Here is a 24455-nt window from a genome sequence, read left to right as displayed (position 1 = left end):
ACTTATAATGTTTTACAAGTTGCCCACCTGCCCCCCTCCAGCAGCCTGCACTCACTCAGCTCCCCCTTTTACCTGCCAGAGGCCTGGGCTCCCGGGCTGGGCTCACCTCCTCCGCCTCCAGCGGGCTCCGTTACTCAGGCAGCTCGGGAGGATGTCAGGGCTGTGTGGGCTGGGGCCGCGCAGTCTCCCTGGGGAGGAAGAAGAAAGAGGAGGAGGGAAGGAGAGAGGGAGGGAGGATGGAGGGAATGTCTGCTCTGCCTCTGACAGCCTCACAATATGGCTGCTTGTCTCCTCATGGACTCACATTGGGGAGGGGGAGAGGAGGGCAGTCTGCAGGGGGGCATGCATGGGGAAACACAGAGACTATGGCCTTGTCTAATCATGTTTATTTTATTACAAGATGGAGAGGGCTGTGCCCCATGGTGTAAAAAAGTACTGCATCTGCTCAGACTCACAGCAAAATGTTATTATAATAAAAATAAAAAGTCTTTATGGTTTCAGCTAATGTGCTTGTCACAGACTGGGGTATTTACTAAAGTGTGAGCTGTCAGGAATTTGTAGAAGTTTTATTGACTAAACTCCCAAGTTGTAGTTTATTATGTCCTGAAAGACAGCCAACTTGTGGTTTTTAGTGTAGTTGTAGAATTTCTCAGTATCAGCTCCTTTTTAGCCTCAGTTTTAAAGTTTGTGAATTCAAAGAAGTCTGTATACTGAATTATAGGTGTACCTAAATGCATAATTTAGGCAAAAAGTGCTGATTCAGAAAAACAAAACAAACCTACAGCTCAACTAAAGTCACAGTTTATTTAGTTTAGGCTTTTTTTTTTAGCCGGCATTATGCAATTTTTTAATTTATTTTTTAATTCAGTACAATTCACTGTTTATGGAATAAATCCCAAAGTGACTTCAAAATTTCTGTCCACACTTGATGAATTTGAAAAATTCTTTAAATAAACTGTTTTCAGTTCAGCTATTTTGACCTAAATGTAACATTTACTTAGAATTCTTGACATCTCACATTTTAGTGAATAAGTTGGAGAGACTCACATAACTCCTGTCAGAACGATGTTAATGTATTCTTTTTTTGAAATTTATTTTTTATTATTTACAATGGAAGTTCTACACACTATTTTACCCTTAATCACTGTGGCATTTATTCATTCTGGGAATTGTAGTGTGCTTACAGGTCATTGCAAGTTTTTAGGTAGCAAAGCAGGATTGGGGAAAAAAAATCTCCCAGCAATTCAGCATTTTTTCCAAAATCAATATTGCGGGATAGAACGTCAGTTCACCTTTCAATTATCATATTTACCAATTTAGCAAATAAACCCTTTTACTTATTTTCATGTTCAATCCCTTCTCAAATGCAACATACACATTCTTGTCATATAAGTTCTCAATTTACATTTATTTATTTACAGAGGTATCCACTAAAGTGAATTTGAAATCTAAACCCATAATAGCTCTCTAAGTCAGCTATGCTTCCACATTAGCTACTTTGGCTATAAATTTGAAATTAACTTTGCATTCTCACGTTAATAAATAACCCTCCTCCATCTATTTATAGTACGTTTTCTTGTTTCAAAATGGGAGATACTGAAAATGATTTGAATTTATTTGTTTAATATTCACATGGTTATTCTGTAAGTACTCACTGTTAGTACCCACATAAATAAGTCCTGCTGTTTCTATAGTGCTACGAATGAAAACGGCCACCTAGTTTCATTTATTTGGCCTTTCATTGTTTGCAACCGATCACTGTACACATTGTAATGTGTGATGAAATGTTGATGCCCCAGGGGCTTGTTTAGAATGATCTAACTAGATGTTTACATGGGATTTGGTTTTACAATTGTATTTGGAGTCTGCAAATGCTAGAATTTGCAGAGAGGCTCTAAATTGTGTTTAAATTGAACACTCTGATGTGCATGGTAAATTCTGGTGGATACAGAACTACATTTCATCAGCATGAGATTAGGCTTGTCCCAAAGTACCCTTTCAATTTTGTAATACAAGACCATGGTTAGACAAATAATATGTTGGTCTTGAAGACGAACAGTAATGTGGTTTTTAAAGGGCAAAGAAAATTACTCTACAAGAATCACACTAGGGATTTATCCACTAAACATTAAGCAACCAAATGTAGCCACTTTAAAGGGCTACTCCAACCCTTTTGAGAGGAAGGATATTTTCTGTCTAATGTGCCCGTTCCCTCCCCCCACTCCTCAATTTGCTGTACCTGCAAAAAAATGAAGTTTACTTACCTGGAATCTAGCGCCAGGAGCTTCGGACTCTCTGATGTCACAGGGACTACGTGCAGTCCAATCACAGGCTTCTCATAGGGAACTCTGAATTGAAGCAATTTGAAATTTAAATTGCAAAAGTAAGGCTAGAATAGTCAAGCTGTTGGAGAATTTCTCCGGTCAGCTATTTTTGTCTAAATTTTGTATTTCAAATTTCAGTTCACTGCATTTTAGAGTATTGTGGATAACTATTTGACTGTAGCAACTTTATTGTTGAGTAAAAACATCAATATCAACAACATATATATTAAATCAAGATATGAATATAATATTTCCCAAATCCCTTGGATAAACTTTAATTATCTCAACCATATAAAAATTACAAGGAACACTCCACGCACCATAACAACTAAAGCACCATTGTAATCAGGCCATCTTAGAATGGTTTGCCTTCTAACCTTGGGTATGCTGGACACCGCTCCCTGCCTCTACTACTTCGGACAGAAGGCTATAAGCATCTTGTCTGAGCTAAGCCCAGCGTTGCAGGTCTTAGCTAACTGGCTGAGAACAATTAGTTGAATTGAGACCGTCAGTGTGTCAGTGACTACAGTATTCCCTTCCTGTCCATTTACAATTGGCGCATGCATGCAGAGTGCGACAAATGCATAAAGTCTGCAAGATTAAATTGCGTTCACAGCATGGGATGTCATTTGCCCACAAAACATTTACAAAACTATGTTACGTCAGGATATTATTAATAAAATACTAAGCAGCTAAAAATATATCTCAATGCATATATGCTAATGGTAATGTAATACCTAGAACACCACTCCTCTTGTATGACATCACTTGTATTGAAACACTTGGAATGGTATATGTCATTCCCCTGAATTCTTAGCGGCAGCTAACAGCATGTTCATTCTATCCTGGGGAACTCATTTCTGCTTATCTAAAGCTGTAGCATTATCAGCTGTTACAGCCCCTTGTAAATCATCTAACACTATACATCACCCCATTCCTAAATGCCAACATCCTGCATCCTTACATCCTGCTCTTGAGTTGTAACTTTTTTGACCACATAATGGCACTTGGCATTACTGAAATTGTATACAGTGATTTATCAGTAAGAACTTTTTATTACACAGTCATTCCGTCAGTGCCTGAACGCATTATATTATGTGCATTATCACAGATAAGCACATTTGGTATTTTTGTATAATAATTAAAACATTATTAGACCAAATATTTTTTTATTAAACGACCTGTTACATTCAAAATTTTTGACATCCCGGTTTCTTTTTATTGCTGATATACATTTGTAAACAGATTTATTCAACAATTATTGAAAATCAGGTTTATTGTCAAAATGTACAGACTTTTAGCTGCTTGCAACGAACAAATCAAACAAAAGCCATTGTGGTTTATTCCATGTGCCATCTTGTTACCTTGGGCCAGGGAGCGGGGAAATTTAGATCCCTGGTGATCCAGTGGAGAGCTCTCCTGGTCTGCACCTTCACCGGTTGCAGACCTTCTATATTCTTGTTGCAAGTTACTGTTTATCACAGCAATGCTCCAATAATATCAGTGATTGTGCCAGAGCTCACAAGAAGGATATGCAAGGTCTATGCCCAACAAAGATGCAGATAAGAAGCCCGTACACCGGGCTTATAAGGGAGATCTTTGATCTTCCTTTACCGGCCATTAAGGGACACAGTACCCTCTCATTCCCCTAGCGTTGCCAGTGTCCATGTCCTTCTCAAAGCCATGGAGGATAAAAAGTGCTGTCTTGCACTATTGGCATCATTCCCTTAGGTTGTGGGATGTGGGAATAACTACATAAATATGGGGACTATCCAAAATAGGACCTGGTCCCAATTCCACTCATCATTATATCCTCTTCTTCTGTCTCATCTTCTCAATAAAAATAAATCACAATTATAAAAACCTTTCAGGCTGAAAGGCTCCATGAGAGTTGCACTTATGTAACAACTGGGGATCTAATGTGTGTATGTGTCATTGAAATGATGTGTGTATGTTTCAGGGAGAGTCTGTGTGCGTGTATAGGTCAGTGTGTGTTTATGTCAGCAAGTAAGCATCAATGAAACATTGTGTTTAGTGTGCGTGTGTCAATCTTTTTTTTCAAGATATCATAACATTGATGACTTTTTTATTTTGAGTTCCAATGAGTGTATTCCTTCATGCTGGAGAAATCATTTTAAGTTTAAATTTTTTCCCTCATGTGTGTCTGCACACTATGCCTCGAGATGCATTGTAAGGCTGCTTTTCATTTGCAGTCTTGGACAAGACCCTAATGTCCCATTTGTTTCTCAATGCGGCTATTAACGAGGCAGACTAAGGTTATGTAGTAATTTTATGACATAGATTTATGTGAGGTTGAAAAAGCAAAGTTGGATTTAATGTATCTATAAATGGGGAAGTAGGAAGTCTGACCTTCTTGGTGAATGTTAAGGAGAGATTACAGACAGTAGACATTATTACCCCATTATGATATCAGCCAGAGGCAATGTCATCAAAGCAGAGGTGGAAATTATATTTAAAGTATCTAATTATCAAACCACAAAAGGTATGTCAGAAAATGTAGACCAAGAGCAACCTTACTAAGCAGAGTTATTACAAAAAAATCAGACCTTCATGCCTTTGGAATGAATAGAACGTGCACTGTAGGTCTTACACTATATCAAGCTATTTGTTCCTTTTATTACTGCATATAGATAACTGTAATGTTTAATCTGCACTCCAATTCCTTTATTGAATTCTAAACTCAAAGTTCATGCAAGAGTTTGGAAGCCTGTAGGGATAAACAAGCTGAGGTACATGACACCTCTTCTGCTGGTAGCTGGTAGCTGGTAGCTCCATGTTATGTATTATATCACCATTCCACAGCAAATGTGAGGTGAGGAAGATATTTAAGCCCCTTACTCCCACAAAGGTTAAAGGGACACTATAGTCACCAAAACAACTTTGGCTTAATGAAGCAGTTTTGGTGTATAGAACATGCCCCTGCAGCCTCACTGCTCAATCCTCTGCCATTTAGGAGTTAAATCACTTTGTTTATGTACCCTAGTCACACCTCCCTTCATGTGACAATGCACATCAAGTTTGCGAAGTGCGATTACTACGGTTTGATCCTTGTGTTGGTTTTATGTGGTATCTTGTAATGGATTTTTGCAAGTTGTGCCTTGTTGAGCCAGGCTCTATTGTTTACTGGAATTTTTTGCCATATCTTAAAACGTGACAAGTATTAGTGTCAAAACTAGCATTCCAGATGAACAAGTTGTGCAGTATTTATCACTGCCATAAAAAAAATATACATATGTATCAAAGTATCTTCTATGAATTCATCTCTTTCTTTCTGTATATATATATTTTTTAACTGTACTTGGAAAATTAGTTGTCACCGAAGGTATATTTGTCCCATTACATCATCTTTTAGGAACAATACTCTTCCTTCCTCAGCTTTATAAATATCTGTCAACTTGAAAAGAGTGTTATTTGAAAAGATTATTACAACACCCTTTGATTTTGAGCAGAGGGACTAAGAATAAAACCTACAATTGGCTTGTACATTTTACGAGATGTTTTGTGTAAGAAAGCATTACCTCCCAACTGTTCTAGATCGAGTAGGACAGTTCCTTTTTGGACAACTAGCCCACCATCCCAGTATAGAAACCATGGGTCAATCCAAGACCTTCTTCCCCATTAGAGAGCATTTCTGCAGTGCTCTCCTCGCCTACTACTAATGATTCTGTTCCTCCCCGTGTTGGGAAGTAATAGAATCTAATGAAATCTGCCACTTATAGAAACATAGAATGTGACGGCAAGGGGGGGCGTGGCCAACCACCGAGCCACATGGACGCACGCTGATTTAGCTCCAGGCGATCCAGGCAACTAATCCTAGCACATCGAGGCAATCCTTAAGCATGGGTAACCCGAAACGATCACAAAGTGGCCACTCAACATCGGGGAAAACTCCCGCAGGGAAACCCGGTTCCCTGACCAAGTTTTTCAAAGATTATGCTGAACGGGCGCCAGACAACACAGATTCCAACACGGCGCTGACGGGCCCTCACCTGAAGCTACCTTCCACACATGGCAGGAGGGACTGGAAACTGAAGCTAAACAAGTAAGCCAGCGGGTGCAGGAGCTGGAAGAGGACAGGGATATGACACAGGCACAAATACAATCACTGTCCTATAAGGTAGAAAAACAAACATTAAATTATGCACATATGCAACGGTCATTAGATGATGTGGACAACAGGGGCGGCAGAAATAACCTCAGGGTTAGAGGTTTGCCAGAAACAGAGGCAAACCTACTTGATATTTCCTGTCCTAATGCTTCTAATACCCCACCTCCTATCAGGGCAAGGATTTTTGCCGCCCTAGGCAAAAGAAAAATTTGCCGCCCCCCCCCCCATGTGACATCGCAATGCCCCACCCATATGATCTGCCATATGAACTAACGCCAGTGCTGCACACTGTGTTTACATTAAAAAGCCTGCAGGGACACGCTATAGACACCGGAACCACTTCATTAAGCTGCAGTGGTTCTGGGGACTATAGTGTCCCTTTAATGTGAGGTTAATTAGAGATTAGTGTCACTAATAATATACTAGATTGCCTACTTACAACCAGATGAAGATGGTGATGGGCACTGGCTGCAGTTTTGCTCCACTGGTCTGGTGTAGAACCGGATCCCTGGAGGCTGTTTGTAACTGCCGCCCTAGGCAAAAGAAAAATTTGCCGCCCCCCCCCCCCATGTGACATCGCAATGCCCCACCCATATGATCTGCCATATGAACTAACGCCAGTGCTGCACACTGTGTTTACATTAAAAAGCCTGCAGGGACACGCTATAGACACCGGAACCACTTCATTAAGCTGCAGTGGTTCTGGGGACTATAGTGTCCCTTTAATGTGAGGTTAATTAGAGATTAGTGTCACTAATAATATACTAGATTGCCTACTTACAACCAGATGAAGATGGTGATGGGCACTGGCTGCAGTTTTGCTCCACTGGTCTGGTGTAGAACCGGATCCCTGGAGGCTGTTTGTAACTGCCGCCCTAGGCAAAAGAAAAATTTGCCGCCCCCCCCCCCCATGTGACATCGCAATGCCCCACCCATATGATCTGCCATATGAACTAACGCCAGTGCTGCACACTGTGTTTACATTAAAAAGCCTGCAGGGACACGCTATAGACACCGGAACCACTTCATTAAGCTGCAGTGGTTCTGGGGACTATAGTGTCCCTTTAATGTGAGGTTAATTAGAGATTAGTGTCACTAATAATATACTAGATTGCCTACTTACAACCAGATGAAGATGGTGATGGGCACTGGCTGCAGTTTTGCTCCACTGGTCTGGTGTAGAACCGGATCCCTGGAGGCTGTTTGTAACTGCGGTCACAAAATTCAATGTTCTGGGAGAACAGGAAGCAGCTCAAGGTCTGGGCCCCAGGGCCTGACGGTGAGTATTCCCATAAGGCCCACCCATACGTCCACCTATATGTTCCACCCATTAAATTCGCTCACAGGGAGTGTAGTGTGTAGGGGATGTGTTATGTGTTATTGTAGAGGATCTAATGTGTGTGCTTATGGAATGTAGTGTATAGGCATACCAGTTTGTGTAGGTGGAAGCAGTGTGTGTTTGTGGATGTGTGTAAGGGATCCATTGTGTGAATCTGTGTTTGTTTGCATAAGGGATGCAAGGTGTGTGTCTGTAAGTGTGTGCATTGAGTGTGTGTAAGAAATGCAATGTTTCTGTGTGTATGTAAGAGAAGCAGTGTGTGTGTGTGTGTGTGTGTGTGTGTTTGCATGTGTGTGTAAGGGATGCATTGTGTGTTTCTGTGTATGTATAGGGATGCATTGTGTGTGTATGCGTGTAGTGTGAATGAGCTCTCCCTTCTGTCCCTTAGAGCTCCCCCTGCCCCTTAGTGGTCTCTCCTCTCCCCCCACCATCCCCTGTGGGTCTCTTCTCACACCCACCCACCCTCCCTGTGTTTTCTTCACCTCCCCTTCTCCTCATCTCCACTTCTCCTCACCCCCTCGCCTGTGTTCTTCTCACCTCCCCCCGTGTCTTCTCACCTTCCCCCGTGTTCTCCTCACCTCCCCTTCTCCTCACCCCCCTCTCCCTGTGTTCTTCTCACTCCCTCCTCCCTGTGTTCTTCTCACCTCACCCCCCTCCCTGTGTTCTTCTCGCCTCCCCCTCTCCTCACCCCCCTCTGTGTTCTTCTTACTCCCCCCTCCCCTCTTCTTCTTACCCCTCCTCCCCCCTTTCTTCTTACTCCCCCCTCCCCCTTTCTTCTTACTCCCCCCTCCCCTCTTCTTCTTACTCCTCCCCTCCACTTGTCTTCTTCTTACTCCCCTTCCCCCCTTTCTTCTTACTCCCCCCTCCCCTCTTCTTCTTACTCCCCCCCTCCCCTCTTCTTCTTACTCCCCCCTCCACTTGTCTTCTTCTTACTCCCCCCTTTCTTCTTACACCCCCACCCCTCTTCTTCTTACTCCCCCACCCCTCTTCATACTACCCCTCCCCCCTTCTTAGCCCCCTCCACTTGTCTTATTCTTACTCCCCCCCACTTATCTTCTTCTTACTCCCCCCTCCCTTGTATTCTTCTTACTCCCCCCTCCCTTGTTTTCTTCTTACTCCCCCCTCCCTTGTTTCCTTCTTACTCCCCCACCTTCCCTCTTCTTCTTACCCCCCTCCTCTCGTTCTTCTTACCCCCCCATTCTTTTTATCTCCCTCCCCTCCCCCAGTTCTTCTACCCCCCCCCCAGTTCTCCTCCTAACCTCACCTCCCCTTCCTGTAGCGTGGCCGAGCTCCTCTCCGGTCTGCGGTACAGGAGTTTCTGTTTCCTGTACCCGGCCGGACTGATAGGAAGTGCACACTAAGTGCATACTAAGTGTGCACTTCCTGTCAGTCCGGCCGGGTCACGGACCGGAGAGGAGCTCGGCCATGCTACAGGGGAGGTGAGGCAGTGCGGCAGCCGCCTGAGCGCTCTCTATAGAGCGCTCAGGCAGCTGCAACATTTAAAGGGCCGGCGATGGGGGTGCAGGGCGCCCCCTCCTATATGGCGCCCTAGGCGGCTGCCTAGTTCGCCTTATAGGAAGCGCCGGACCTGCCTCCTATAGTCTGTAAGCTCGTTTGAGCAGGGTCCTCTTCAACCTATTACTCCTGTAAGTTTTCTTGTAATTGTCCTATTTATTGTTACATCCCCCCCAAAATATTGTAAAGCGCTACGGAATCTGTTGGCGCTATATAAATGGCAATAATAATAATAATAAGAAGAAGAAGAGACGGACAGACCAGGCAGACACTGCCCAGCACTAATATACCGAGATTTACTGCCAGAACTCTAATAAACCTCACTCACCTTACCCAACTCCTCCTCCCACAAATGACAAATGCACAAAATAATCACCAATTGTTCCAGAGACCACTCAGAAACTTATGCTGTCCTCTCCACTCACTGCAACCGAGATCATCGCCAGCGATAACGCACACATGAGAGATTCCTATAGACGCAGATACCATATATACCAACATTCCTAAAAGAAACAGCCACTGCTGGAGGAGACATGAGGAAAAGATGTCGGTCCCACCAACCCACCTCCCCAACCTACAATCGGGACTCCAAGCCTCACCAAGTGACTCTTCCAATCCACTTACCATTACAACCCGACATATACGTCAAGACTAAGCAAAGTAACAGTTATGTCGGAGAGAACAGGCAAGCCACAAATAAACGGACTTAGACACGAAAACTGCATCGTACCACCTCTCGGAAGACAAAATATACATGACACAGAGACACTATTAATTAAAAAAAAAAAAGAGAGAGAACTGTCCAAGACTCTAACCTATTTCCACCATGCGATATCCTTGAACTGGAATGATACAGGTCGTATAATGCTATGTTATATTTTCCCTAAAAGCTTACACTATGTCACCACCACTACACAAGGTCTTATGTAACAATCTTGCCTGCCCTGATGTGGTCTGACATACGTATTTTAATATGATGTGTTATTTCTTAATGTTAAGGCTACCTGGTTACAACCACAAGTGGGATCCTGAAACACACTCACTCGCCCCCCCCTCCTGCTTCCCTTCCCCTCCCCCCCCTTTTCCCCATCCCTCTCTCCCCCCCCCCCCTTTCCACCACCACCAACCTCACACCTGAAACATGTGCAAGCCAAAGTCCTTGGGAACAGAATTCACAGCCACAAATTGCCTTGATACACCATACCGCAGAAACAATCACTCTACATGGATGGGCGCCTGACAGCCCACAATGTTATCATTCTAACAAACTAATCAACCCAACCCAATAACAGCTGATCTCAGAGGTACAGGGAACTAGCCATAACCAATACCTAGCCAATAGCACACACAGCGCACCCATATAAAGTTACATAGGCTGCCCCCATCAGCCTCGACAGCTGAAAACCAACCCCAGGCCTCGGAGGCCCCCCCCCCCCCCCCCCCCATCCCCATAGCGGTGTCACATTAATACCTGATCCCTGTTGACTCAGGTAAATCACAGGGATAGACACCAGCGATCACCTAAATCGACATAATAGTCGTACACGCTAAAGAACAGTATTTCTAAGCACTGTTATCTTTTTGTATATAGTTATTGTTGTTTTATGTTTTTGTATTTACTTGCAATATACAGGGAGTGCAGAATTATTAGTCAAATGAGTATTTTGACCACATCATCCTCTTTATGCATGTTGTCTTACTCCAAGCTGTATAGGCTCGAAAGCCTACTACCAATTAAGCATATTAGGTGATGTGCATCTCTGTAATGAGAAGGGGTGTGGTCTAATGACATCAACACCCTATATCAGGTGTGCATAATTATTAGGCAACTTCCTTTCCTTTGGCAAAATGGGTCAAAAGAAGGACTTGACAGGCTCAGAAAAGTCAAAAATAGTGAGATATCTTGCAGAGGGATGCAGCACTCTTAAAATTGCAAAGCTTCTGAAGCGTGATCATCGAACAATCAAGCGTTTCATTCAAAATAGTCAACAGGGTCGCAAGAAGCGTGTGGAGAAACCAAGGCGCAAAATAACTGCCCATGAACTGAGAAAAGTCAAGCGTGCAGCTGCCAAGATGCCACTTGCCACCAGTTTGGCCATATTTCAGAGCTGCAACATCACTGGAGTGCCCAAAAGCACAAGGTGTGCAATACTCAGAGACATGGCCAAGGTAAGAAAGGCTGAAAGACGACCACCACTGAACAAGACACACAAGCTGAAACGTCAAGACTGGGCCAAGAAATATCTCAAGACTGATTTTTCTAAGGTTTTATGGACTGATGAAATGAGAGTGAGTCTTGATGGGCCAGATGGATGGATTGGTAAAGGGCAGAGAGCTCCAGTCCGACTCAGACGCCAGCAAGGTGGAGGTGGAGTACTGGTTTGGGCTGGTATCATCAAAGATGAGCTTGTGGGGCCTTTTCGGGTTGAGGATGGAGTCAAGCTCAACTCCCAGTCCTACTGCCAGTTTCTGGAAGACACCTTCTTCAAGCAGTGGTACAGGAAGAAGTCTGCATCCTTCAAGAAAAACATGATTTTCATGCAGGACAATGCTCCATCACACGCGTCCAAGTACTCCACAGCGTGGCTGGCAAGAAAGGGTATAAAAGAAGAAAATCTAATGACATGGCCTCCTTGTTCACCTGATCTGAACCCCATTGAGAACCTGTGGTCCATCATCAAATGTGAGATTTTCAAGGAGGGAAAACAGTACACCTCTCTGAACAGTGTCTGGGAGGCTATGGTTGCTGCTGCACGCAATGTTGATGGTGAACAGATCAAAACACTGACAGAATCCATGGATGGCAGGCTTTTGAGTGTCCTTGCAAAGAAAGGTGGCTATATTGGTCACTGATTTGTTTTTGTTATGTTTTTGAATGTCAGAAATGTATATTTGTGAATGTTGAGATGTTATATTGGTTTCACTGGTGAAAAATAAATAATTGAAATGGGTATATATTTGTTTTTTGTTAAATTGCCTAATAATTATGCACAGTAATAGTCACCTGCACACACAGATATCCCCCTAAAATAGCTATAACTAAAAACAAACTAAAAACTACTTCCAAAAATATTCAGCTTTGATATTAGTGAGTTTTTTGGGTTCATTGAGAACATGGTTGTTGTTCAATAATAAAATTAATCCTCAAAAATACAACTTGCCTAATAATTCTGCACTCCCTGTACTGTACTGATACTGCTACAGGGGATCGAACACACAAAACTCAACCACAGAGCGCGATCACAAACACACAAATGACTACCATCACATTGCTCTCCCAAAATACCAGGGGCTTCAACACCCCAGAAAAGAGGCGATTAGCACTAAGGGAATGTCGTCACCTTAAGGCTGACGTGATATTTTACCAAGAAACACACTTTTGCAAAGATGCGGCCCCAACCCTCAGAGATAGACACTACCCTATGGGGTATTTTAGCAATTACACGGAGGCCAAGGCAAGAGGGGCGGCAATCCTTATAGGGGAAAACCTACCCTTTCAATATAAGGCACACGAAACAGATGACAACGGCAAATACCTATTTGTGAAGGGGCAGATAGGAAACACCATGGTAACGTTCGTGAACCTCTACCTCCCCAGAGTTACAAAGTTTTGACTGAATAAGCTGAGATGGAAAAGTTTGCTGGAAGTTTTCTTAATTTAGATTGGCTATTTTAGCTCAGTTCTTGCAAATCAGTGTTCAATTCACCACAATTCATGGTTTGGTAAATGAACATCACATAGGTCTATAGCTAGATTTCAACTAAATAAAGTAGTCCACGGCAGAGTACCTCAGAAAAGCTCTACCGTGCAGGAGAACAGGAGCACACCACAAAGGGGCTTGATCATATGACTACTGCAAGCACTAGATTCCATTCTATTACAAGAGAGCTACACAAAAAAAGTTAAAAGGGGATAAATCTTATCCCGGAGCATCTGCTTGAGATTCAGATTGTCAAGACCACAAAGTCACTAATTCTGAATTGGTTCAAACGACTGCCATCTCATCTAATGCTCCTAGCGCTATAACCAATCCAGCTCGCTCTAGTGGTTGTGTGAAGAATGAGCTACATCACCCCCATTACAAGTAGTCACACCATTGTAGAACCAATTTACTTCTTACCTGAGGTCCACAAGGTGCCACTCCCTGCCACCACTACAAGAGGAGAGTTTGAGGCTCCTAGGCAAGAGCTTCCAGTAGCTCTTCTGAGTTGCACCCTGCATTGGCTAGGTCATTGGCTGACAGTGTTAGCTGACCACTCTCAGCCACTGAGCTAAGCTGTTCTGGATTTAGGAGTCCTGTCCGGATTTAGTTCCCTGGTGTCCTGCAACTTGGGGCACCTTGGGCAGCACAGGGCTAGTGCTGGACAGTGGGCATTGACCTGTAGGTTGAAGGCCAACCAGGATGCCCGCCCACTGAAGGGGGCATGTCCATCTGGCCCCATGAACGTCCATCTGGCAGACAGTTCTTCCCATATATCTCTCCTTCCCTGATCTCTCTCCCTCTCTCCTAGAATGTGTCACCAATTGGCTTTCTTCCATCTCTGATTGGATGTCCTCCCGCTTTCTGAAACTCAATCTCTCTAAAACTGAGCTTCTTGTATTTTCCCCCTCATAATACTGATCGTTCTCTTTCACTCTGTATGTATGTTGATGGTACCCACATTAGCCTGTCTGTGAAAGCTCTTCTCTAGGTGTTATCTTTGATTCTGGCCTCATATTTGCACCTCAAGTCCAAATCCCACCATTTCCATCTTAAAAACATTGCCCTTGTTCACCCCTTTCTTACACAAGATGCTGCCAAGGTGTTTGTTCATGCTCTTGTAATCTCTTGCATTGATTACTGTAATTCTGTCATTATTGGTCTCCCAAGAAACATACCTTTCAACAACCTGTAATGAATGATGCTGCCAGGCCACTCACACCTCACCCCTCTGTCAATCATTACATTGGCTTCCTTTACCCTATAGGAGTCAATTAAAAACACTAAGCCTAACCTAAAAAGCTTTAAACATCTCTGGAACCCACTACATTTCTTCATTAATTCGTAGGTACACTCCGTCCTGGTCTCTCTGTCCGCACTGCTGGTAACCTTCTCCTGTCTGCTGCTTGTACACCTACTGCTAACTCAAGCTTGTAGGACTTTTCGAGGATGGCTTAGGAACAGTATGCCTCCCTTCACCAGACTCTGCCTAGTCCCTCAAAACTCATCTTTCAGAGATGGTACTCTCCCAGAGTAACTTCTATTTCACAAATCTGTCTCTTGCTCTCTCTTAAAGGGTCACACTCTCACCTTCTACTTTTCCACCTAGACCCCACTCTGCCTTTCCTGTTTTGTTTTTTATACCCCACCTTCTCTAGATTGTAAGCTTGTTTGAGAAGGGTCCTCATCAACCTGTTGTTCTTGTAACATTTGTAAATGTCTCATGTATTGTTAAAGATACCCCCAGCACCTTGCAGAGAATGCTGATTAATGTTGATATGCAGTATCCTAGTGTTCGTTCACATTGCTGTGCTACCTGAGGACAGTTCTGTGGTGTATCCAGATGCAGAACGCCAGGGAACAAAATTGGGACTGCCCCACCAAAATTGGGACTGTTGGGAGGCCTGGAATATGATTTTTTTAGGACTGTGCAAAAATTCCTTTTAAGAAAGAGAATGGCCATTTGACCATGTAGTGTGCAGCGCATGTGTAAGATACCCACAAATATATTCTCAAAATGCATGCATAGTGGGTAGGTGAATAGACAAATAACAAATAGGATAAATACCCCAAATTTGATAAATCTCAGTAGATTATGAATCTGTGCATAAAAAACGAGAAAAAGAACCCATAGCATAATACTGTATCAGTAACAAGCTAAGGTTTTGAGGATCTATATGATCCAACTCACATTTGAAAGAGCCTGTTTATAACGAAAACTGGCTCAGGTAGAATCACTTTTGAAAGGTGTTCATAGGTATCTTCCAATAAGATGAAGCTTGGTCCTCAATATGTAAGAGGCACAGGGTAGCAAACACCAATTAGAAGTATATAAAAAAATAACATTTATTCAAGAAAATATTAAATCTTACATTTAAATGTCAGTGATGCCATAAGATAAAGCACAAAATTCTTAAGTCTAAAAAAAATATTTCCTGATTACTAACTTCGGAGGTAAGTTTAATACCCCAGGAATTGGGGTTTAAAAAAGTTGAAAAATTATCCAATGATGTTTTGCTGCCTCTCCAAATAAAAAATATGTCAGTGTGTCACAGCAGCAACAGTTTAGCGCCACAGATTGTACTTTTCTCATTTCCTATATGACCATTTAACCTAGGAGACCAAGCACAAATGTGGATATTTTAGATATTAAATGTGATGGTTGAAGAATTTTGCACAATCCTATATGGCCTCCGAACCGTGCGATCAATCTTCTCTCAAACAAATCTGAATGAAGGTCATAGCATACTCTAAGCAGTTCTGGAGAAGGATCTTTTTGAATACCGTGCAAAATTGGTCATCAAAATGTCAAAATTTTTTACCTTTTTGTTGCAAAGTATGTAAAGTACCATTGGTCTCAAACATTGCACCAAGCTTCAAGAATTTTTCACAAGTGGATTAGCTTTTATATTATTATTACTATTAATATAAACAGTTAATAATCTGAACAAATTCAGTATATTGTACAGCAATTTTGATTGGCTTATAAAAACTATTACATTTCCAGGAAATGTAGGCTAATGTATGTGGCTTTATATCAGATAAATGTTTTTATGAGACCTGCTTTAATGATATAATTTACTTTAATGTATCACTTCGATAAGCTTTTAGTAAAAAAAAAAAAAAAAAAAAAAAAGCTAAATTGCAAGTAAGAAAATGTTTCCAGCATATTTACTGTACCTTTCTGCTTGTGTTTTATAAACAAACATAATTTATTTAATGCGAACAAATGATATAACAATAAATGTGAGAGCAGCAAAGAATACATTCATATGAAAACAAATACAAAAACAAAAGAAAAATTATTAAAATCCACCTTCCATATATAAGCTAGCTAAATGTTCCAGCTGTAGTTTTTTTGTACCAAGTTAAAAATGCAGGTTTTGTACCCAGAAAGATCAACTCAGCTCTCACCCTTACGAGGACAATAATTTGAGTGCCTTTTAAAAGGCATTAATAATGTTAAAGGGTTTCTTCAAACAAAAAAACAGTGTTTTTTTTTTTGTTTTTTTTTTAATGGTCCTCCCCCTGCTCAAAGTTAAACAAAATGTAAAGGGCATAAATTTACGTATGTTCTAGCACCGAAGCCAAGTTCTCCCCTAAGCAAGATTTTCCTCTTCTAAAGTGATTCCCCTAGCTTCCGGAAGAGGCATGTAGTGGAAGGACAGCCTGAGAGGAGGAACATAAGGAGCGTTGGGGGAAAGGGTGGTGGTACCACCATTGGACACCTGTTGCCTGCATGCTGTGCGTAGTGACAAGAGTCATGCAATATGCACAGAATCACCATCAGCCAGTACATTACTCTTGTTCCAGGCTGGAACACTGCTGGAGCAAAGGGGTTAAATCAGTATGTGCAGTGTTTCATAGCAGACACCATGACCACTTCAAATCAGTAAGGTAACCGTTGTTCTTATACCGTTGGAGTAACCGTTTAAGACATACCTGAAAACGTACATCCTGAAAGCAGCAAGGTCAACGTTAAGAGATGTCCCTTTCAGCAGACGGCTTGTGCCTCTCCTGAACTAGGGGAACAATCCCTTCCATGAAATTTACACCATTAAATAAAATATTGAATAATCACCTTTAACTTGTGTTAACGTTTTATTTTTCATGCAATGCAAAGCCAGGACAAATGTTGCAGACGAGGAGGAGAAAGAGAATCATTGTTTAATTCCTCCTCTCTCTGTGTGCTTTCTCTGTACTGTCTGCCAAGTGCAAAGGATAGAACTTATAACAAAGTTTGACAGGGAGTTTACATGTAGGCGTCCATATGAAGGCCACAGAAGTGTTGATTCCTACATTTAATTTTATTCTTCATAAATCACAAATACATATTTGTTAAGTATAGGGAGAAGTAAACATAATGTTACAAATCCTGGGAAGTGACAATTCCCCTTTATATTTCATTATAAATTCACAAATAATTATAAAATTTGAGCCTGCCGCTTGTGGGATAGCACTTATTTGCAAGCGTCTAGGGTGAGCATTGCTAGAATTGATCTGCAGATGTATGAGCAGCTAAGCTACATGTGTGTAATGCAAGATGCTATGAACCATAGTTTAGTTTTAGGGCCCTGGACACCTGAGTCTGTCGCTTATCCAGTCTGGAACTCAGTTGCATGAAACATCATCTCCCATCGATCCCAAGAAGATACAGAACATTTCTCACACAAGAAGCTAATTAATGCTTTTCCTTTAACACCACTAAAGTGGTAGCTTTAATTGGTAATTAAAATAAAGTGTTTTGCAAGCTTTAACGTTAATTAAAATTCTTAAATGAGCAAAGCTTCTGCACAGTCAAGAATGAGCGGAGCTTAATATCTTGCCTTATTGGATTGTGCCTACACTATAATATCTGTAAAGCGGTGCATATACTATATCATTATGTTTTAACTCACTTGCTCCATTGCATAGTAAAGATTTCAAGATTGCAATCATGAGGGCAATGCAGCTACGATATGCCTTGCTACAATACTCTACCTGCTCAAGCGATACAGCAACCCAGGTGTATATTTCAGGATCGTCAGTAAGGTACAACTTGTACGGAATTAAATTAGATTCAAAACTGAGGCTAGCTTTACTGATTTGGAACATTTCTCCCAACTCAAGGTTACAGCTTTGATATTTGAGCCTAAATTTTGCAATTTGCTTTTTCAGATCACGGAAATTTGGTATCCAGTGAATAAGCCCATCAGAGATGTAATGTTAGAATCTTGTGACTACGGTAAGTACCTATCTTATCATCGAATGGCATAGCCCTTTCCAAAACCATGCAAATCCAATATGTGATGGATCTGAAAAATGAATCAAGTAGGTCTCCACAAGAACAGAATTCTTCTCTTTCCCCGTCACCTGGATCTGGAATGACAACATTTATAAATAATAATGTTCCTCTAAAACCCAACAGGTATTTGCATTGCATCCCATGTGCCGATCAAAGGATTGGACATATCACTAATACCCCAATCCATTGGCTGTAGGCTATGTTCATACTGTACATGTATATGCTGTACATCTTAGTACATTCATACTGAATGTACAAAGAGTCCTAGGGGGCTACCCCCCCCTTTTCTTTGGGAGGGGGGGGGGAGGGAGAGATTCACTTCTTATAATAGATTAGAAAAAAAATATGTCCCTTTTTTTTTTAAGGTGGCATATGAGTTGAAATATTAGCCTATTAGTCCAATGTTGCAATGAACCAATAAAATAACTGATGAAATCATATATTGTAATTTTTTTTTCTCGGACAAACAGAATTTTGGAATGCAAAGTATTCAGGAGATCCTCTCTTCATCCAGTCTAAATGATTTATAAGACAAAGTAGGAGAGAAGGTTGCGCCAAAACAGTATAGACAATATATGGATACAAATAGCATTACAAAGTGAAAAAGGCCATATATGAATAATACATTAAAAAGGAATAAAATGTCCAATAAAAGTCCCAATAAAACTTGCCAGAAGATATAACCTCAAGTGTGTCAGGAAGAATTCTTCTAAAACAGTGTCAGATCAGGGTATTCATCAAATCCATATGTAAAAACAAAAAGAAAGATTAATAGTGCAATATATCCCAGAGATAGATAATACCAATATAAAAAGTCTTTTAACTTTTAACCAGCTTTTTTTAACCAGCTCTAGTATAAATAGCGTACAGTGGTATAGTCCCCACTAATAGGATACATGATGAATTGTTGTTAGTCAGATGTTTTGTCAATATGAAGACCATAAAAGAAATTTAAAAGAGACAACAATAGCGCTCACTATATAAAAGAATGACAGGAGTATAAAATAATAATTGGTTACTCACATTTAGTAGAGCAGACACTGCTCACTGTGTAGGGCGTAAGTGGTATAATCTCCACCTTATATTCTTTTGGAGTAGTCCTCACTGGAATGTTAAAAAATGCATGCCAGGTAAAAAGTAAAAGAATAAAATAGAAACAGCTAAAAAGTAAAATGGCACACTCACAAATGGAAGTAGCAAAAATACCTTTATTAAAAATAAAAAATATCCACAGCAGTATAAAATATCCATGTGTCTTGTTTCACTTACCTGTAGGGCTTAGATGGAGCCCTACCTACCTTAGGTGTGCTGCCTCTTTTACATATACTTTATACTCTGGTTTGGTTTTAATTGTGCTGATCCTTCTACTGTTTAGCTATTAAAGGATTTATAAAATTGTTAGAAATGCTTTAGACATAAAGGGTTATTCCAACCAGTGTTTATTGGTTGAATATAGGTCCTGTGAAGATTGCAGAATCTCGTACAGGAAGGCCCTCTAGTGGTTGCTCAAATGACAGCCCCTAGAGATGGACTTGAGCAGCAATGTATTTACACTGCTGATCCTTCAGGGACAGACTATATTCCCCAGAACCACTACAATGAGCTTTATAACATGTATTATGATATTAAATTGATTACAATATCCCTTTACATTTACAAATAAACAGCTAGTAGGGTGCACTATTTTGTCCTAAAATTTGAAATTCAACCCTGTAATGTACATATTACAAGTGCTGCTAAAAATAATGTTTTTATTTAATATAGAAGTCAAATGTATACCTTTAAAGGTTGTTGGCAATTTAAGCACTAATTCAATAACACTAGAAATATATTGGATTCAAACATTTTCAGTTATTCTGTTTTAGAGAATGGAAAAAAGGCATTTCAAGTTTTACGGCTACATTGATCAACTGGAGAATCTTTTTGAGAAAAAAAAACAAAAAAACTTACAATCGTCTTATCAGTTCTTCATGTTTATCATTATGGTAAAAAAAAAAAAAAAAAACATTTTTGTTTTCATTTTTCTAAAGTAAGAAATTAGATGGAAATACAACAAAAAAATTTAGTGACATAGGTCACTACTTATATACCATACAAAGTATCCTAGAGCAGGCATAGGAAACCTTCGGCACTGCAGATGTTTTGGACTACACCTCCCATGATACTTTGCCAGCATTATGTTTGTAAGAGCATCATGGGGGGATGTAGTCCACAAGATCTGGAGTGCCGAAGGTTGCCTATCCCTGTCCTAGAGAGTACTCTGCTTTTAATGTACATACGTATAGAAAGAGAGAATTGATATACCTAATGATTTATAAAATACCAATACTAGGAGAAGTGGCTTAGTAGATCCCAAAGCACGTCACTACAATTGTATTTATTTATCCTTCCAGTTGAGCACATTTTAATTGTTATATTGGACCTATTAGGTCATAATCTTTCCAGCTATATCTGAGCTATAAAAGTTTATCACCAAATGCAAATAACGGAGTTCACTTAAAGGATCATGTTTAATTTAACATTAACTCTTATCAGAAATCAGCTCGAACTGCTGTGTGCTGTGTGACACTACCATTTACATAAGCTCTTCAAGGAAATGATAAACAGATGTTATTTAAGAAACATAAGCCAGCAGATAGGAAACTCTGGCTACTGTCCTTACAATACATGTTTTGTTTTAGAAGGTCACTGAAGAACAGCTAGTTTAAAAGAAAATGTTGCTCCATATTTGTTTGCTACTTTAGACTCGTTGATAGCACTGCATATTTTCAGTCCTGGATTAATACAGGGGCTCATGGAGCTAAAGCCCACGAAATTGGCCAATTGATTATAAATAAATAAATACATTAAAAAAAAATAAGCTGCAGGTCTCTTCTCGTTGCAGGTCTCTTTCTGAAATCCATCGCACAGGTTTCTGCAGATAACGCGAGGCGTTTTCTACAGCGCCCCACTGCTGGAGCTCCTCCCAGCCTTTTGTTTCACAAATGGTTGTTTGACTCCACTATCTGAGCATCCGTGACTTGCCGGCTTCCCAACGTTTGTACGGTTGAACGTTTCGGATGGTTATTTTACTGGTTACGAAACTTGTTATAGTTGTTCGGCACTTTGCCTTCGGTTATTCACCCCTTGCATTCGAGCACTTGGTTCTGTTATGGCATTTGCATGTTTTAAATTTATTTGGGTTTATCTGCCTTGTTTGGTTATTTGTACTTCGTATAGTTCCCCTTAGCATTCGAGTTTTGGGCTCTGGTCAAGAGGAACTTTAGCTTGTTTGCAGGTATGTTTGTCTAGCCATTCAACACTTTGCTTTCATTAGTTCCTCCTGGGTGTTCGAACGTTGCTGAGTTCAGGAAGAACTTCCATTTATCTAGGCAATCGTGGAGTATAATCATTTGGCACTTTGTTTCAGTACTGATCTCCCTTGAATTCAAGTTTTTTTCTCCGTTCAAGGGGAACATTCGCTTGTTTCATGTTTGTATTCGAAGTATACTGATTCTGTACTTTGATGTTTGAGTCAATTTGTGCTTTATAATTCTTGTTTCATTCGCATAGTTCACATTACTTTTAAACTTGATTCTGTTATTTATGTATTTATTTCTCAAATTGATCAATTAATTCTATCAGGAGGGCTTATCTACTAAAATAGGTTTTCCTGGTTGGTTTAAATCGTATTTTATTTATTTATTTGCCAACATGTTATTTTGTTTACGTCCATTATTGTCCAGTACTGAATAGTGTACTGTTTACAATTCTATTTACAGTAGTTAAGCATTACGTTTCTTCTTTCACAGATTACTTTATCCCACAATTCACTTTTAATTTGCATATTCGCTTGTTGGCATCATAGGCCGTGTCCTTCCTGGTCTATCAAGCATTTGCCGCAAGCTATTCACCATATCAATACTGTTTATGTTTAAGGTACTTACTGTTACGTTTATTTTACATGTAAATCCATTCTTTACGTACTTAACTTTCATGGAAGCATTACTCTGCCCTATTCCTCACGTTGGGTTCCCAAATAACCATTGCAACTACGCAATTATATGCCCCTCGTTCCTTGAGTTGACATAGGGCTTGTATCTATAAGCTTGACCCATTCATTGTCTACGATACGCATACGTTTACAGTCATCAGCTCATCATTTTTGGCATCATTTCTATGCACTCCTTTGTTTCTATGAAGGGTTGGAACGTCTCTTTTCTTATTTGCTACTCTTGTTTAGAACTGATTCTCTGCTCTCCAGCTATTAGAGGACTCAGCGGTTTTCATCTATTCCTTAGGTATATTCAGTTCCCTCAATTTTGTACTTTAATTTAGCTTTCATTATACTCATAGTTGTACGTATTACATGTCACTCATAGGTCACTATAGGAACTTTACTGCTTCTCAGGAGAAACACTCTTCTGATCATGTTTAGAGGATGTGGATTGTCTTCCCGTTTTGTCATATTCCATTTCCGCTACTCACTTTCCTCAGTAATTGGTGTTTTTACTTCTATAGGTGTATACTCATTCCTATGCCTCAAATTAAGTTTGTTGTCTGCCAAGGTACGTGCCTTTTTCCACTTACGCTATTCTTTTTTAAGAGTCAAGTCCCTGTCCTGGACAGAGAACTGGCTTATAGGTTCAGGTGCTGGCCTTCGTTTAGTATATTTGAATTTACTCACCAGCGAGGCCAACTCCCGCCTTACCATGGAGGTTTTCACCCACATGGCCCTACGTCATAGTTATTACCTCGAATACCCTTCTTTAGGGTCCTAGTCAGGGTTCACATGTCACATCCAAAATGTTTTGTTATTTTAAACATCATGAGAGGCCAACACCCCACCACATCATTCGGTGGCTATGCTCCCTCGAGCCAAATCATTGTTAGAGCCACTCTCTGTTGCTTGGCAACTAGTAGGGCCTCACCTACCATGTGGTAGATTAATTTTTCACTGGCACTAGTTAGCTAGCAAGTTCTGGATACTTAGTATTTCTTTTGTACAGGTCATTGATTATGTCTCTTGTTACTTTCTAGTATATCTCAGGCTTCTGGACACGAAGACATCCTGTCTCTTCCAGGCACACCAGCCAGGCAGTGCACCCATACCCGACCCTGGTTCTCCTGCTGAGTCGCTCATGCCTGCCACTCCTGGTTCCCTGAGGTTGTTAACTATTTCCAAATAGGCCACACAGTTGTGCCAAAGGTGCATCCCCTTCCCAGCCACTGCGAGGAAGGAGGAACTCATTAACCTATTGTCCGATGACCCCAGGCCCGGCACGGGTTCACAGGGTGGAAGCTTTGACAGCAAGGGATAATGCAGGGCAGGATGTCTTTATTAATAGCATCCCTCCAAGGAATTAATGAACGCTTGACAGTGTGGAAACCGCTCTTCATAATCCCTCTGTCTCCTCGGACATTCCAGCTACGGATACAGCCCCAGCTGTCACATTCATGCAGGGTAGCTCAAGCTGCCTTTCTACCCTTCCCTCCACCTGACGTGATTACACCTGCACAGTTGGTTAACCCCTCCATCAGGAAAGACATCCTCGATGACAAGGATGCCAACTTGGTGTCACTATTGATTGCTTCGCAGGACCTAATAGAGAACAGTACTTACAACTACGAGGATTTGTCTGTGGTCCTTAAGGCCAGGGACCCAAGACTAAATAAAAAATGATCAATCCCCTTTGGGCTCTACAGGGACATTATATCCCCAGAGGCGGGAAGAACTGGATCTCTACTTGCACAAGTTGCTGGAGTTTGGGCATAAGTATGGGGACTTTATGTTCAACGACTATCACAAGTCAGTGTCTGCCAAGGCTGCAGCAGCTCTGGCTCAGTTTAAGATCACCGGCTTGAAGACCCCAGCTTGTGTGGTTTGTACATCTTCCTTCCATTCTACCAACGTAGAATGCACGTACCACTCTCAGTTCGTTTGTTGGTCAGGAATGGGGTGCGAAGGATTCATATTCTTGGGAAAGGACTTGCAATAACTTTAATGCAGGTACCGGCAATTACAGTGCCTGTAGGTTGTTGCATGTCTGCTCATAATGTTTTAGGGCACACGCTAAATATATGTGCCCTTCCAAACGCTTTCCAAAGAAATGACTAATCAAGGTAAATCTGGATGATCTCACTTATCACTTACGTTTACTCCCCTTGCCTCACCTGTTGGAAT

At 41.0% G+C, this 24455-nt stretch overlaps 1 protein-coding gene across 3 annotated transcripts in view; it reads right to left on the bottom strand.

Moving 5' to 3' along the window:
* Nucleotides 1-310, bottom strand: part of RDX (radixin) — a 94480-nt gene extending 94170 nt beyond the window's left edge. The window contains exon 1 of one of the 3 annotated variants that reach the window (XM_063430044.1): nucleotides 73-310. The gene's annotated coding sequence lies outside the window, so the exon portion shown is untranslated. The remainder of the gene's footprint in view (nucleotides 1-72) is intronic. The other 2 variants (XM_063430062.1, XM_063430054.1) reach the window with 2 other exon arrangements.
* Nucleotides 311-24455: the final 24145 nt, after the last annotated feature.

This window comes from Pelobates fuscus, chromosome 1, assembly GCF_036172605.1.
Source record: "Pelobates fuscus isolate aPelFus1 chromosome 1, aPelFus1.pri, whole genome shotgun sequence".
In the NCBI taxonomy this organism is placed as follows: domain Eukaryota; kingdom Metazoa; phylum Chordata; class Amphibia; order Anura; family Pelobatidae; genus Pelobates; species Pelobates fuscus.
Note: the sequence above shows the minus strand (reverse complement) of the source record. Positions and strands in the feature narration are given on the sequence as shown.